Source organism: Heterodontus francisci, chromosome 1 (assembly GCF_036365525.1).
Source record: "Heterodontus francisci isolate sHetFra1 chromosome 1, sHetFra1.hap1, whole genome shotgun sequence".
In the NCBI taxonomy this organism is placed as follows: Eukaryota; Metazoa; Chordata; class Chondrichthyes; order Heterodontiformes; family Heterodontidae; genus Heterodontus; species Heterodontus francisci.
The window spans coordinates 14,961,747-14,976,228 of NC_090371.1; the positions used below are offsets into that span (position 1 = coordinate 14,961,747).

General features: G+C 43.7%; 2 non-coding genes across 2 annotated transcripts; both read left to right on the plus strand.

The window, feature by feature from the left end:
* Positions 1–6,151: 6,151 nt before the first annotated feature.
* trnav-uac (transfer RNA valine (anticodon UAC)) lies at positions 6,152–6,224 on the plus strand. The gene has a single exon. It is a non-coding gene; the product is annotated as a tRNA-Val (tRNA).
* A 4,348-nt stretch (positions 6,225–10,572) lies between these two features.
* On the plus strand, positions 10,573–10,645 carry trnav-uac (transfer RNA valine (anticodon UAC)). The gene has a single exon. It is a non-coding gene; the product is annotated as a tRNA-Val (tRNA).
* Positions 10,646–14,482: the final 3,837 nt, after the last annotated feature.

Consider the following 14,482-nt stretch of genomic DNA (forward strand, 5'->3'; position numbering starts at 1 on the left):
TCGAGTTGTACAAGATTATGATGGGCATGGACAGGGTGGATAGGGAGCAGCTGTTCCCCTTACTTGAAGGGTCAGTTATGAGGGGACACAAGTTTAAGGTGAGGGGCAGGAGGTTTAAGGGGGATTTGAGAAAGAACTTTTTTACCCAGAGGGTGGTGACGGACTGGAATGCACTGCCTGGGAGGGAAGTAGAGGCGGGTTGCCTCACATCCTTTTAAAAGTACCTGGATGAGCACTTGGCATGTCATAACATTCAAGGCTATGGGCCAAGTGCTGGCAAATGGGATTAGGTAGACAGGTCAAGTGTCTTTAATGCATCGGTGCAGAATCGATGGGCCGAAGGGCCTCTTCTGCATTGTATTATTCTGTGATTCTATGTTATGAACATCTAATTCATGGTTCCATTAAATTTTGAGAAATAGTTTTAATTTGGGAATTGAACATTTTCATGCAAGACAACGGAAAACACTGGGTTTGCAAAGCTTCAAACAAGCTTAGGGTGGTTACATATCATAGGATGGCCCATGTTTATTGCGTCAGGTCATAACGGGATTTGTGAAGACCCTAAAGAATGGGAACTTCTCTGAACTTCTTGTTGGTGATGGTGTGTCTGAAGTTGCCTCTATCAGAGGTTTAAATGTTATGAATTCCCTGAACACAGAGAAGATTTGGAGTTGGAAATTATTACTTTAGATTGCTATGTGGGACATCCCACATGTGCCACTTTGCTATGGAGCCTGATGATGTGGGGGCTGCCTGTAGGTGTTTTGATGTGTGTCCTTGCTGACAGACATTGGTTGACTTTGGAAAGCATTTGGATTCAGCAAGGCTGTTAGTTACAGAGAAAGCACTTGGCTTTCAGAAAGCTGTTGTCTTTGAAAGCAGCTGGGCTCCGCAATAAAGAGGCATCGGGGGCCAGGTGCACTTCTTTTTTGAGGCAGTCACGTGCTCAAGCTGGGAAGTCTGGATTCTCCGAAAATTGCTGAGAAACTAAGGAATTGTAGTGAATTCCTAAGCTGGTTTGGTCCCAGGAGAAGGGAACAAACTGCCAAGATTCTGTAACCTACAGGGGATTCTTGAGGTAGAATTAAAAGTCAAACTGCCTTATTCTTTTGCCATTTAGATTTTAAAGTCTACGACTTCTTGGACTGTTAAGATTTGAGGTTTCAAATATCAATCTTTCCAAATTGTACTGTTACGTTAGTTGTGTTTTTCTTTGTTTGACACTTGTACAGTAACGTTTTTTGTTGAAAATGTGAAATCATGTGACATAATTCTTTCAGTAGTAACTGTGATTTCAACTTCCTCTTTTTAAAAGTTAACAGTCAGTATGTAATGTCGATATCTATGACTGTGTCAGTATTTGCATGGGAAGTATTTGAAGTGTGTTGGAAGTGTCAGGTCACTGAGTGTGTCAATAAACCACCACCATTATGTCAGTATTTGAAGGCATGGCCCTGGATTCTGTCAGTATTACTGGTGTGTGTTTAGGAGTATTCGTACCTTTGCATTGAGTGTTTGGGAAAGTGTCCGAGGTTTTTGTCCATATTTGCAGGTGATGTCCCAGAGTGTGTTCGGATCTGCAGGCATTGCTGAGGAATGAACATGTATTTACAACACGAGAGTGTGAAGTTTCACAGGTGAATCCCAGTTAGAAGGCATTCCCCACACAGAAAAACACCAGTCGAAAAGATATTGTCCTCATCTGTGGTTTCATGGTGTAGTGGCTATCATGTCTGCTTTACACGCAGAAGATCTTGGGTTCAATCCCCAGAAAAACCATTTAAGTTGGAAAATAGCAATTGCTTTAAAGTGATGTTTTGAGCTTGGTTTGCGTTTCATCCGTTGACCCTCCAAATGGGGTACGCAAGGTATTGTAAACAATGTTACTCATCGCTCATCAGGAGTGTGCTGTTACTGTCGCGTAATGGTACTATAATGTGCTAGTATTTTCACAGACTTCCTCAGATTGGTCCTCAGCGATGTCTTAAGACATATGTCAGATGTGCAGTAGTTTCTGAGTTCATCAGTATTTATAGTAGGTTCCAAGAAGTGTGCTTGCATCTACCATATGTTTGAGTGTGTCACTATTTACAGTATATTTCTGAGTATGTTTGTATAAGCAGTAGCTTTCTGAGTGTGTCATTTACGGAAGATTTCCGTGTGCCAGTATTTATGTAGTTTTCTCCAAGGTGTCACTATATAGGGTAGGTTTGCGTCAATGTGCCCGTATTTATAGTAACTTTTGAGAGAGACGTTATGTCCAAAAGATTTCTGCGTTTCAGTATTTACAGTAGCTTTCTGTGAGTGCGTCTGCATTGATAGTGTATTTTTCTGACTATGTCATGTTAAGCTTGCTATGGATAAAGAAATAGACAAGTTGCAAAAAAGGTTTTGGATTGGGGGAGAGCAAATTTGAGTAAATTAAGGCAGGATCTGGCCAAGGTAGACTGGAAAGAGTTACTTGTCAGGAAATCTACAGAAGAGCAGTGGGGGGCATTCAAAAAGGAAATGGGGAGTGTACAGGCCCAACATGTTCCCTCTTGGGTAATAGGTAGGAGCAACAAGCCCAGAGAACCATGGATGACCAGAAACATTCAAGGTACGACGAGAAGGAAATGAGAGGCTTTTAGCAAATACAAGGAGAGCAAATCAACGGAAGCATTAGTGGAGTACAGAAAGTGTAGGATGGAGCTGAAGAAAGCAATTAGGAGAGCAAAGAGTGGATATGATAAAGCTCTGGCTGGTAAAAGTAGGGAAAATCCCAAGATATTCTATAAGTATATCAATGGGAAGAGGATAACCAGGGAAAGCGTAGGATCCATTAGGGACCAAGGGGGAAATCTGTGGGTGGAGCCAGAGGACATTGGTTGGGTGTTGAACGAATGCTTCACATCTGTCTTCACCCAAGAGAATGAGGATGTCGATATGGAACTCAGAAAGAGAGAGACTGTGAGGTTCTTGAGCAAATTGTCATAGGGAGTGACAAGGTATTGGAGGTTTCGGCAGGCTTAAAAGCAGACAAATCTCCAGGTCCGGGCGATTTGTGTCCCAGGATGCTGTGGGAGGCGAGGGTGGAGCTTGCAGGGGGCTCTGACCCAAATTTCTAATTCTTCTCTGGCCACAGGGTGGTGCCAGAGGACTGGAAAACAGCTAATGTGGTCCCACTATTTAAGAAAGGTTGTTGAGAGAAACCAGGCAACTGCAGACCATTGAGTCTCACGTCAGTAGTAGGGAAACTATTGGAGAAATTTCGGAAGGAGAGAAACTATGTCCACTTGGAGAGGCTAAATTTGATTAGGAATATTCAGCATGGTTTTGTCAGAGGGACGTCATGCCTAACAAATTTGATTGAATTTTTTGAGCATGTGACCAGGTGTGTAGATGAGGGTAGTGCAGTTGTTGCAGTTTACATGGATTTCAGCAAAGCCTTTGACAAGGTCTCACATGGGAAATTTATCAAGAAAGACTTATCTACTCAGAGAGTAGTAGGGGCGTGGAACGCCCTGCCTGCAACAGTAGTAGACTCGCCAACTTTAAGGGCATTTAAGTGGTCATTGGATAGACATATGGATGAAAATGGAATAGTTTAGGTCAGATGGTTTCACAGGTCAGCGCAACATCGAAGGCCGAAGGGCCTGTACTGCGCTGTAATGTTCTATGTTCTATGTTCTATGTTCTAAAGCAAATGCACATGGGATACAGAGTCACTCGATAAGGTGGTTTCAAAATTGGCTTCGCTGTGGGAGACAGAGAGTGATGACAGACGGCTGTTTTAGTGACTGGAAGCCAGTGTCCAGTGGCGTACCACAGGGATCAGTGCTGGGTCCCCCATTGTTCGTCATTTATAAAAATTACATAGATGACTATGTGGGAGGGCAGGATCAGTAAGTTGCAGGATGACACAAAGATTGGCTGAGTCGTTAACACTGAGGTTGAGTGTCTTGGGTTACAGGAAGATATCGACGGGATGGTCAAATGGGCAGAAAAGTGGCAGATAGAATTTAACCCTGAAAAGTGTGTGGTGATGCACTTTGGAAGGAGTAATGTGACACGGAAGTATTCAATGAATGGCCTGAGACTGGGAAGTTCCGAGGAATAAAGGGACCTTGGCGTGTTTGTCCATAGATCTCTGAAGGCAGAAGGGCAGGTTAATAGGGTGGTGTAAAAGGCATATGGGACACTTGCCTTTATCAATGGAGGCATAGATTACAAAAGCAAGGAGGTCATGTTGGAGTTGTATCGGACTTTGGTAATGCCACAGCTGGAGTACTGTGTGCAATTCTGGTCGCCACATTATAGGAAGGATGTGATTGCACTGGAGGGGGTGCAGAGGCGATTCACCAGGATGTTGCCTGGGATGAAACATTTAAGCAATAAAGAGAGGTTGGATAGGCTTGGGTTGTTTTCGCCTAAGCAGAGATGACTGAGGGGTGACCTGATCGAGTTGTACAAGATTATGATGGGCATGGACAGGGTGGATAGGGAGCAGCTGTTCCCCTTACTTGAAGGGTCAGTTATGAGGGGACACAAGTTTAAGGTGAGGGGCAGGAGGTTTAAGGGGGATTTGAGAAAGTACTTTTTTACCCAGAGGGTGGTGACGGTCTGGAATGCACTGCCTGGGAGGGAAGTAGAGGCGGGTTGCCTCACATACTTTTAAAAGTACCTGGATGAGCACTTGGCATGTCATAACATTCAAGGCTATGGGCCAAGTGCTGGCAAATGGGATTAGGTAGACAGGTCAGGTGTTTCAATGCATCGGTGCAGACTCGATGGGCCGAAGGGCCTCTTCTGCATTGTATTATTCTGTGATTCTATGTTATGAACCTCTAATTCATGGTTCCATTAAATTTTGAGAGATAGTTTTAATTTGGGAATTGAACATTTTCATGCAAGACAACGGAAAACACTGGGTTTGCAAAGCTTCAAACAAGCTTAGGGTGGTTACATATCATAGGATGGCCCATGTTTATTGCGTCAGGTCATAACGGGATTTGTGAAGACCCTAAAGAATGGGAACTTCTCTGAACTTCTTGTTGGTGATGGTGTGTCTGAAGTTACCTCTATCAGAGGTTTAAATGTTATGAATTCCCTGAACACAGAGAAGATTTGGAGTTGGAAATTATTACTTTAGATTGCTATGTGGGACATCCCACATGTGCCACTTTGCTATGGAGCCTGATGATGTGGGGGCTGCCTGTAGGTGTTTTGATGTGTGTCCTTGCTGACAGACATTGGTTGACTTTGGAAAGCATTTGGATTCAGCAAGGCTGTTAGTTACAGAGAAAGCACTTGGCTTTCAGAAAGCTGTTGTCTTTGAAAGCAGCTGGGCTCAGCAATAAAGAGGCATCGGGAGCCAGGTGCACTTCTTTTTTGAGGCAGTCACGTGCTCAAGCTGGGAAGTCTGGATTCTCCGAAAATTGCTGAGAAACTAAGGAATTGTAGTGAATTCCTAAGCTGGTTTGGTCCCAGGAGAAGGGAACAAACTGCCAAGATTGTGTAACCTATAGGGGATTCTTGAGGTAGAATTAAAAGTCAAACTGCCTTATTCTTTTGGCAGTTAGATTTTAAAGTCTACGACTTCTTGGACTGTTAAGATTTGAGGTTTCAAATATCAATTTTTCCAAATTGTACTGTTACGTTAGTTGTGTTTTTCTTTGTTTGACACTTGTACAGTAACGTTTTTTGTTGAAAATGTGAAATCATGTGACATAATTCTTTCAGTAGTAACTGTGATTTCAACTTCCTCTTTTTAAAAGTTAACAGTCAGTATGTAATGTCGATATCTATGACTGTGTCAGTATTTGCATGGGAAGTATTTGAAGTGTGTTGGAAGTGTCAGGTCACTGAGTGTGTCAATAAACCGCCACCATTATGTCAGTATTTGAAGGCATGGCCCTGGATTCTGTCAGTATTACTGGTGTGTGTTTAGGAGTATTCGTACCTTTGCATTGAGTGTTTGGGAAAGTGTCCGAGGTTTTTGCCCATATTTGCAGGTGATGTCCCAGAGTGTGTTAGGATCTGCAGGCATTGCTGAGGAATGAACATGTATTTACAACACGAGAGTGTGAAGTTTCACAGGTGAATCCCAGTTAGAAGGCGTTCCCCCACACAGAAAAACACCATTCGAAAAGATATTGTCCTCATCTGTGGTTTCATGGTGTAGTGGCTATCACGTCTGCTTTACACGCAGAAGATCCTGGGTTCAATCCCCAGTGAAACCATTTAAGTTGGAAAATAGCAATTGCTTTAAAGTGATGTTTTGAGCTTGGTTTGCGTTTCATCCGTTGACCCTCCAAATGGGGGACGCAAGGCATTGTAAACAATGTGACTCATCGCTCATCAGGAGTGTGCTGTTACTGTCGCGTAATGGTACTATAATGTGCTAGTATTTTCACAGACTTCCTCAGATTGGTCCTCAGCGATGTCTTAAGACATATGTCAGATGTGCAGTAGTTTCTGAGTTCATCAGTATTTATAGTACGTTCCGAGAAGTGTGCTTGCATCTACCATATGTTTGAGTGTGTCACTATTTACAGTAGATTTCTGAGTGTGTTTGTATAAGCAGTAGCTTTCTGAGTGTGTACATTTACGGAAGATTTCCGTGTGCCAGTATTTATGTAGTTTTCTCCAAGGTGTCACTATATAGGGTAGGTTTGCGTCAATGTGCCCGTATTTATAGTAACTTTTGAGAGAGACGTTATGTCCAAAAGATTTCTGCGTTTCAGTATTTACAGGAGCTTTCTGTGAGTGCGTCTGCATTGATAGTGGATTTTTCTGACTATGTCATGTTAAGCTTGCTATGGATAAAGAAATAGACCAGTTGCAAAAAAGGTTTTGGATTGGGGGAGAGCAAATTTGAGTAAATTAAGGCAGGATCTGGCCAAGGTAGACTGGAAAGAGTTACTTGTCAGGAAATCTACAGAAGAGCAGTGGGGGGCATTCAAAAAGGAAATGGGGAGTGTACAGGCCCAACATGTTCCCTCTTGGGTAATAGGTAGGAGCAACAAGCCCAGAGAACCATGGATGACCAGAAACATTCAAGGTACGACGAGAAGGAAAAGAGATGCTTTTTGCAAATACAAGGAGAGCAAATCAACGGAAGCATTAGTGGAGTACAGACAGTGTAGGATGGAGCTGAAGAAAGCAATTAGGAGAGCAAAGAGTGGATATGATAAAGCTCTGGCTGGTAAAAGTAGGGAAAATCCCAAGATATTCGATAAGTATATCAATGGGAAGAGGATAACCAGGGAAAGCGTAGGATCCATTAGGGACCAAGGGGGAAATCTGTGGGTGGAGCCAGAGGACATTGTTTGGGTGTTGAACGAATGCTTCACATCTGTCTTCACCCAAGAGAATGAGGATGTCGATATGGAACTCAGAAAGAGAGAGACTGTGAGGTTCTTAAGCAAATTGTCAGAGGGAGTGACAAGGTATTGGAGGTTTCGGCAGGCTTAAAAGCAGACAAATCTCCAGGTCCGGGCGATTTGTGTCCCAGGATGCTGTGGGAGGCGAGGGTGGAGCTTGCAGGGGGCTCTGACCCAAATTTCTAATTCTTCTCTGGCCACAGGGTGGTGCCAGAGGACTGGAAAACAGCTAATGTGGTCCCACTATTTAAGAAAGGTTGTTGAGAGAAACCAGGCAACTACAGACCATTGAGTCTCACGTCAGTAGTAGGGAAACTATTGGAGAAATTTCGGAAGGAGAGAAACTATGTCCACTTGGAGAGGCTAAATTTGATTAGGAATATTCAGCATGGTTTTGTCAGAGGGAGGTCATGCCTGACAAATTTGATTGAATTTTTTGAGCATGTGACCAGGTGTGTAGATGAGGGTAGTGCAGTTGATGCAGTTTACATGGATTTCAGCAAAGCCTTTGACAAGGTCCCACATGGGAAACTTATCAAGAAAGACTTATCTACTCAGAGAGTAGTAGGGGCGTGGAACGCCCTGCCTGCAACAGTAGTAGACTCGCCAACTTTAAGGGCATTTAAGTGGTCATTGGATAGACATATGGATGAAAATGGAATAGTTTAGGTCAGATGGTTTCACAGGTCGGCGCAACATCGAGGGCCGAAGGGCCTGTACTGCGCTGTAATGTTCTATATTCTATGTTCTAAAGCAAATGCACATGGGATACAGAGTCACTCGATAAGGTGGTTTCAAAATTGGCTTCGCTGTGGGAGACAGAGAGTGATGACAGACGGCTGTTTTAGTGACTGGAAGCCAGTGTCCGGTGGTGTACCACAGGGATCAGTGCTGGGTCCCCCATTGTTCGTCATTTATAAAAATTACATAGATGACTATGTGGGAGGGCAGGATCAGTAAGTTGCAGGATGACACAAAGATTGGCTGAGTGGTTAACACTGAGGTTGAGTGTCTTGGGTTACAGGAAGATATAGACGGGATGGTCAAATGGGCAGAAAAGTGGCAGATAGAATTTAACCCTGAAAAGTGTGTGGTGATGCACTTTGGAAGGAGTAATGTGACACAGAAGTATTCAATGAATGGCCTGAGACTGGGAAGTTCCGAGGAATAAAGGGACATTGGCGTGTTTGTCCATAGATCTCTGAAGGCAGAGGGGCAGGTTAATAGGGTGGTGTAAAAGGCATCTGGGATACTTGCCTTTATCAATGGAGGCATAGATTACAAAAGCAAGGAGGTCATGTTGGAGCTGTATCGGACTTTGGTAAGGCCACAGCTGGAGTACTGTGTGCAATTCTGGTCGCCACATTATAGGAAGGATGTGATTGCACTGGAGGGGGTGCAGAGGCGATTCACCAGGATGTTGCCTGGGATGAAACATTTAAGCAATAAAGAGAGGTTGGATAGGCTTGGGTTGTTTTCGCCTAAGCAGAGATGACTGAGGGGTGACCTGATCGATTTGTACAAGATTATGATGGGCATGGACAGGGTGGATAGGGAGCAGCTGTTCCCCTTAGTTGAAGGGTCAGCTATGAGGGGACACAAGTTTAAGGTGAGGGGCAGGAGGTTTAAGGGGGATTTGAGAAAGAACTTTTTTACCCAGAGGGTGGTGACGGTCTGGAATGCACTGCCTGGGAGGGAAGTAGAGGCGGGTTGCCTCACATCCTTTTAAAAGTACCTGGATGAGCACTTGGCACGTCATAAGATTCAAGGCTATGGGCCAAGTGCTGGCAAATGGGATTAGGTAGACAGGTCAAGTGTCTTGAATGCATCGGTGCAGAATCGATGGGCCGAAGGACCTCTTCTGCATTGTATTATTCTGTGATTCTATGTTATGAACATCTAATTCATGGTTCCATTAAATTTTGAGAGATAGTTTTGATTTGGGAATTGAACATTTTCATGCAAGACAACGGAAAACACTGGGTTTGCAAAGCTTCAAACAAGCTTAGGGTGGTTACAGATCATAGGATGGCCCATGTTTATTGCGTCAGGTCATAACGGGATTTGTGAAGACCCTAAAGAATGGGAACTTCTCTGAACTTCTTGTTGATGATGGTGTGTCTGAAGTTGCCTCTATCAGAGGTTTAAATGTTATGAATTCCCTGAACACAGAGAAGATTTGGAGTTGGAAATTATTACTTTAGATTGCTATGTGGGACATCCCACATGTGCCACTTTGCTATGGAGCCTGATGATGTGGGGGCTGCCTGTAGGTGTTTTGATGTGTGTCCTTGCTGACAGACATTGGTTGACTTTGGAAAGCATTTGGATTCAGCAAGGCTGTTAGTTACAGAGAAAGCACTTGGCTTTCAGAAAGCTGTTGTCTTTGAAAGCAGCTGGGCTCAGCAATAAAGAGGCATCGGGAGCCAGGGGCAGTCACGTGCTCAAGCTGGGAAGTCTGGATTCTCCGAAAATTGCTGAGAAACTAAGGAATTGTAGTGAATTCCTAAGCTGGTTTGGTCCCAGGAGAAGGGAACAAACTGCCAAGATTCTGTAACCTAAAGGGGACTCTTGAGGTAGAATTAAAAGTCAAACTGCCTTATTCTTTTGGCATTTAGATTTTAAAGTCTACGACTTCTTGGACTGTTAAGATTGGAGGTTTCAAATATCAATCTTTCCAAATTGTACTGTTACGTTAGTTGTGTTTTTCTTTGTTTGACACTTGTACAGTAACGTTTTTTGTTGAAAATGTGAAATCATGTGACATAATTCTTTCAGTAGTAACTGTGATTTCAACTTCCTCTTTTTAAAAGTTAACAGTCAGTATGTAATGTCGATATCTATGACTGTGTCAGTATTTGCATGGGAAGTATTTGAAGTGTGTTGGAAGTGTCAGGTCACTGAGTGTGTCAATAAACCACCACCATGATGTCAGTATTTGAAGGCATGGCCCTGGATTCTGTCAGTATTACTGGTGTGTGTTTAGGAGTATTCTTACCTTTGCATTGAGTGTTTGGGAAAGTGTCCGAGGTTTTTGCCCATATTTGCAGGTGATGTCCCAGAGTGTGTTAGGATCTGCAGGCATTGCTGAGGAATGAACATGTATTTACAACACGAGAGTGTGAAGTTTCACAGGTGAATCCCAGTTAGAAGGCATTCCCCCACACAGAAAAACACCAGTCGAAAAGATGTTGTCCTCATCTGTGGTTTCATGGTGTAGTGGCTATCACGTCTGCTTTACACGCAGAAGATTCTGGGTTCAATTCCCAGTGAAACCATTTAAGTTGGAAAATAGCAATTGCTTTAAAGTTATGTTTTGAGCTTGGTTTGCGTTTCATCCGTTGACCCTCCAAATGGGGGACGCAAGGCATTGTAAACAATGTTACTCATCGCTCATCAGGAGTGTGCTGTTACTGTCGCGTAATGGTACTATAATGTGCTAGTATTTTCACAGACTTCCTCAGATTGGTCCTCAGCGATGTCTTAAGACGTATGTCAGATGTGCAGTATTTTCTGAGTTCATCAGTATTTATAGTAGGTTCCGAGAAGTGTGCTTGCATCTACCATATGTTTGAGTGTGTCACTATTTACAGTAGATTTCTGAGTATGTTTGTATAAGCAGTAGCTTTCTGAGTGTGTCATTTCCGGAAGATTTCCGTGTGCCAGTACTTTTGTAGTTTTCTCCAAGGTGTCACTATTTAGGGTAGGTTTGCGTCAATGTGCCTGTATTTACAGAAACTTTTGAGAGAGACATTATGTCCAAAAGATTTCTGCGTGTCAGTATTTACAGTAGCTTTCTGTGAGTGCGTCTGCATTGATAGTGTATTTTTCTGACTATGTCATGTTAAGATTGCTTTGGATAAAGAAATAGACAAGTTGCAAAAAAAGGTTTTGGATTGGGGGAGAGCAAATTTTAGTAAATTAAGGCAGGATCTGGCCAAGGTAGACTGGAAAGAGTTACTCGTCAGGAAATCTACAGAAGAGCAGTGGGGGGCATTCAAAAAGGAAATGGGGAGTGTACAGGCCCAACATGTTCCCTCTTGGGTAATAGGTAGGAGCAACAAGCCCAGAGAACCATGGATGACCAGAAACATTCAAGGTACGATGTGAAGGAAAAGAGAGGCTTTTAGCAAATACAAGGAGAGCAAATCAACGGAAGCATTAGTGGAGTACAGAAAGTGTAGGATGGAGCTGAAGAAAGCAATTAGGAGAGCAAAGAGGGGATATGAGAAAGCTCTGGCTGGTAAAAGTAGGGAAAATCTATAAGTATATCAATGTGAAGAGGATAACCAGGGAAAGCGTAGGATCCATTAGGGACCAAGGGGGAAATCTGTGGGTGGAGCCAGAGGACATTGGTTGGGTGTTGAACGAATGCTTCACATCTGTCTTCACCCAAGAGAATGAGGATGTAGATATGGAACTCAGAAAGAGAGAGACTGTGAGGTTCTTGAGCAAATTGTCATAGGGAGTGACAAGGTATTGGAGGTTTCGGCAGGCTTAAAAGCAGACAAATCTCCAGGTCCGGGCGATTTGTGTCCCAGGATGCTGTGGGAGGCGAGGGTGGAGCTTGCAGGGGGCTCTGACCCAAATTTCTAATTCTTCTCTGGCCACAGGGTGGTGCCAGAGGACTGGAAAACAGCTAATGTGGTCCCACTATTTAAGAAAGGTTGTTGAGATAAACCAGGCAACTGCAGACCATTGAGTCTCACGTCAGTAGTAGGGAAACTATTGGAGAAATTTCTGAAGGAGAGAATCTATGTCCACTTGGAGAGGCTAAATTTGATTAGGAATATTCAGCATGGTTTTGTCAGAGGGAGGTCATGCCTAACAAATTTGATTGAATTTTTTGAGCATGTGACCAGGTGTGTAGATGAGGGTAGTGCAGTTGATGCAGTTTACATGGATTTCAGCAAAGCCTTTGACAAGGTCCCACATGGGAGACTTATCAAGAAAGACTTATATACTCAGAGAGTAGTAGGGGTGTGGAACGCCCTGCCTGCAACAGTAGTAGACTCGCCAACTTTAAGGGCATTCAAGTGGTCATTGCATAGACATATGGATGAAAATGGAATAGTTTAGGTCAGATGGTTTCACAGGTCGGCGCAACATCGAGGGCCGAAGGGCCTGTACTGCGCTGTAATGTTCTATATTCTATGTTCTAAAGCAAATGCACATGGGATACAGAGTCACTCGATAAGGTGGTTTCAAAATTGGCTTCGCTGTGGGAGACAGAGAGTGATGACAGACGGCTGTTTTAGTGACTGGAAGCCAGTGTCCAGTGGCGTACCACAGGGATCAGTGCTGGGTCCCCCATTGTTCGTCATTTATAAAAATTACATAGATGACTATGTGGGAGGGCAGGATCAGTAAGTTGCAGGATGACACAAAGATTGGCCGAGTGGTTAACACTGAGGTTGAGTGTCTTGGGTTACAGGAAGATATAGACGGGATGGTCAAATGGGCAGAAAAGTGGCAGATAGAATTTAACCCTGAAAAGTGTGTGGTGGTGCACTTTGGAAGGAGTAATGTGACACGGAAGTATTCAATGAATGGCCTGAGACTGGGAAGTTCCGAGGAATAAAGGGACCTTGGCGTGTTTGTCCATCGATCTCTGAAGGCAGAAGGGCAGGTTAATAGGGTGGTGTAAAAGGCATATGGGATACTTGCCTTTATCAATGGAGGCATAGATTACAAAAGCAAGGAGGTCATGTTGGAGCTGTATCGGACTTTGGTAAGGCCACAGCTGGAGTACTGTGTGCAATTCTGGTCGCCACATTATAGGAAGGATGTGATTGCACTGGAGGGGGTGCAGAGGCGATTCACCAGGATGTTGCCTGGGATGAAACATTTAAGCAATAAAGAGAGGTTGGATAGGCTTGGGTTGTTTTCGCCTAAGCAGAGATGACTGAGGGGTGACCTGATCGAGTTGTACAAGATTATGATGGGCATGGACAGGGTGGATAGGGAGCAGCTGTTCCCCTTACTTGAAGGGTCAGTTATGAGGGGACACAAGTTTAAGGTGAGGGGCAGGAGGTTTAAGGGGGATTTGAGAAAGAACTTTTTTACCCAGAGGGTGGTGACGGTCTGGAATGCACTGCCTGGGAGGGACGTAGAGGCGGGTTGCCTCACATCCTTTAAAAAGTACCTGGATGAGCACTTGGCACGTCATAAGATTCAAGGCTATGGGCCAAGTGCTGGCAAATGGGATTAGGTAGACAGGTCAGGTGTTTCAATGCATCGGTGCAGACTCGATGGGCCGAAGGACCTCTTCTGCATTGTATTATTCTGTGATTCTATGTTATGAACATCTAATTCATGGTTCCATTAAATTTTGATAGATAGTTTTAATTTGGGAATTGAACATTTTCATGCAAGACAACGGAAAACACTGGGTTTGCAAAGCTTCAAACAAGCTTAGGGTGGTTACAAATCATAGGATGGCCCATGTTTATTGCGTCAGGTCATAACGGGATTTGTGAAGACCCTAAAGAATGGGAACTTCTCTGAACTTCTTGTTGGTGATGGTGTGTCTGAAGTTGCCTCTATCAGAGGTTTAAATGTTATGAATTCCCTGAACACAGAGAAGATTTGGAGTTGGAAATTATTACTTTAGATTGCTATGTGGGACATCCCACATGTGCCATTTTGCCATGGAGCCTGATGATGTGGGGGCTGCCTGTAGGTGTTTTGATGTGTGTCCTTGCTGACAGACATTGGTTGACTTTGGAAAGCATTTGGATTCAGCAAGGCTGTTAGTTACAGAGAAAGCACTTGGCTTTCAGAAAGCTGTTGTCTTTGAAAGCAGCTGGGCTCAGCAATAAAGAGGCATCGGGAGCCAGGGGCAGTCACGTGCTCAAGCTGGGAAGTCTGGATTCTCCAAAAATTGCTGAGAAACTAAGGAATAGTAGTGAATTCCTAAGCTGGTTTGGTCCCAGGAGAAGGGAACAAACTGCCAAGATTCTGTAACCTATAGGGGACTCTTGAGGTAGAATTAAAAGTCAAACTGCCTTATTCTTTTGGCATTTAGATTTTAAAGTCTACGACTTCTTGGACTGTTAAGATTTGAGGTTTCAAATATCAATCTTTCCAAATTGTACCGTTACGTTAGTTGTGTT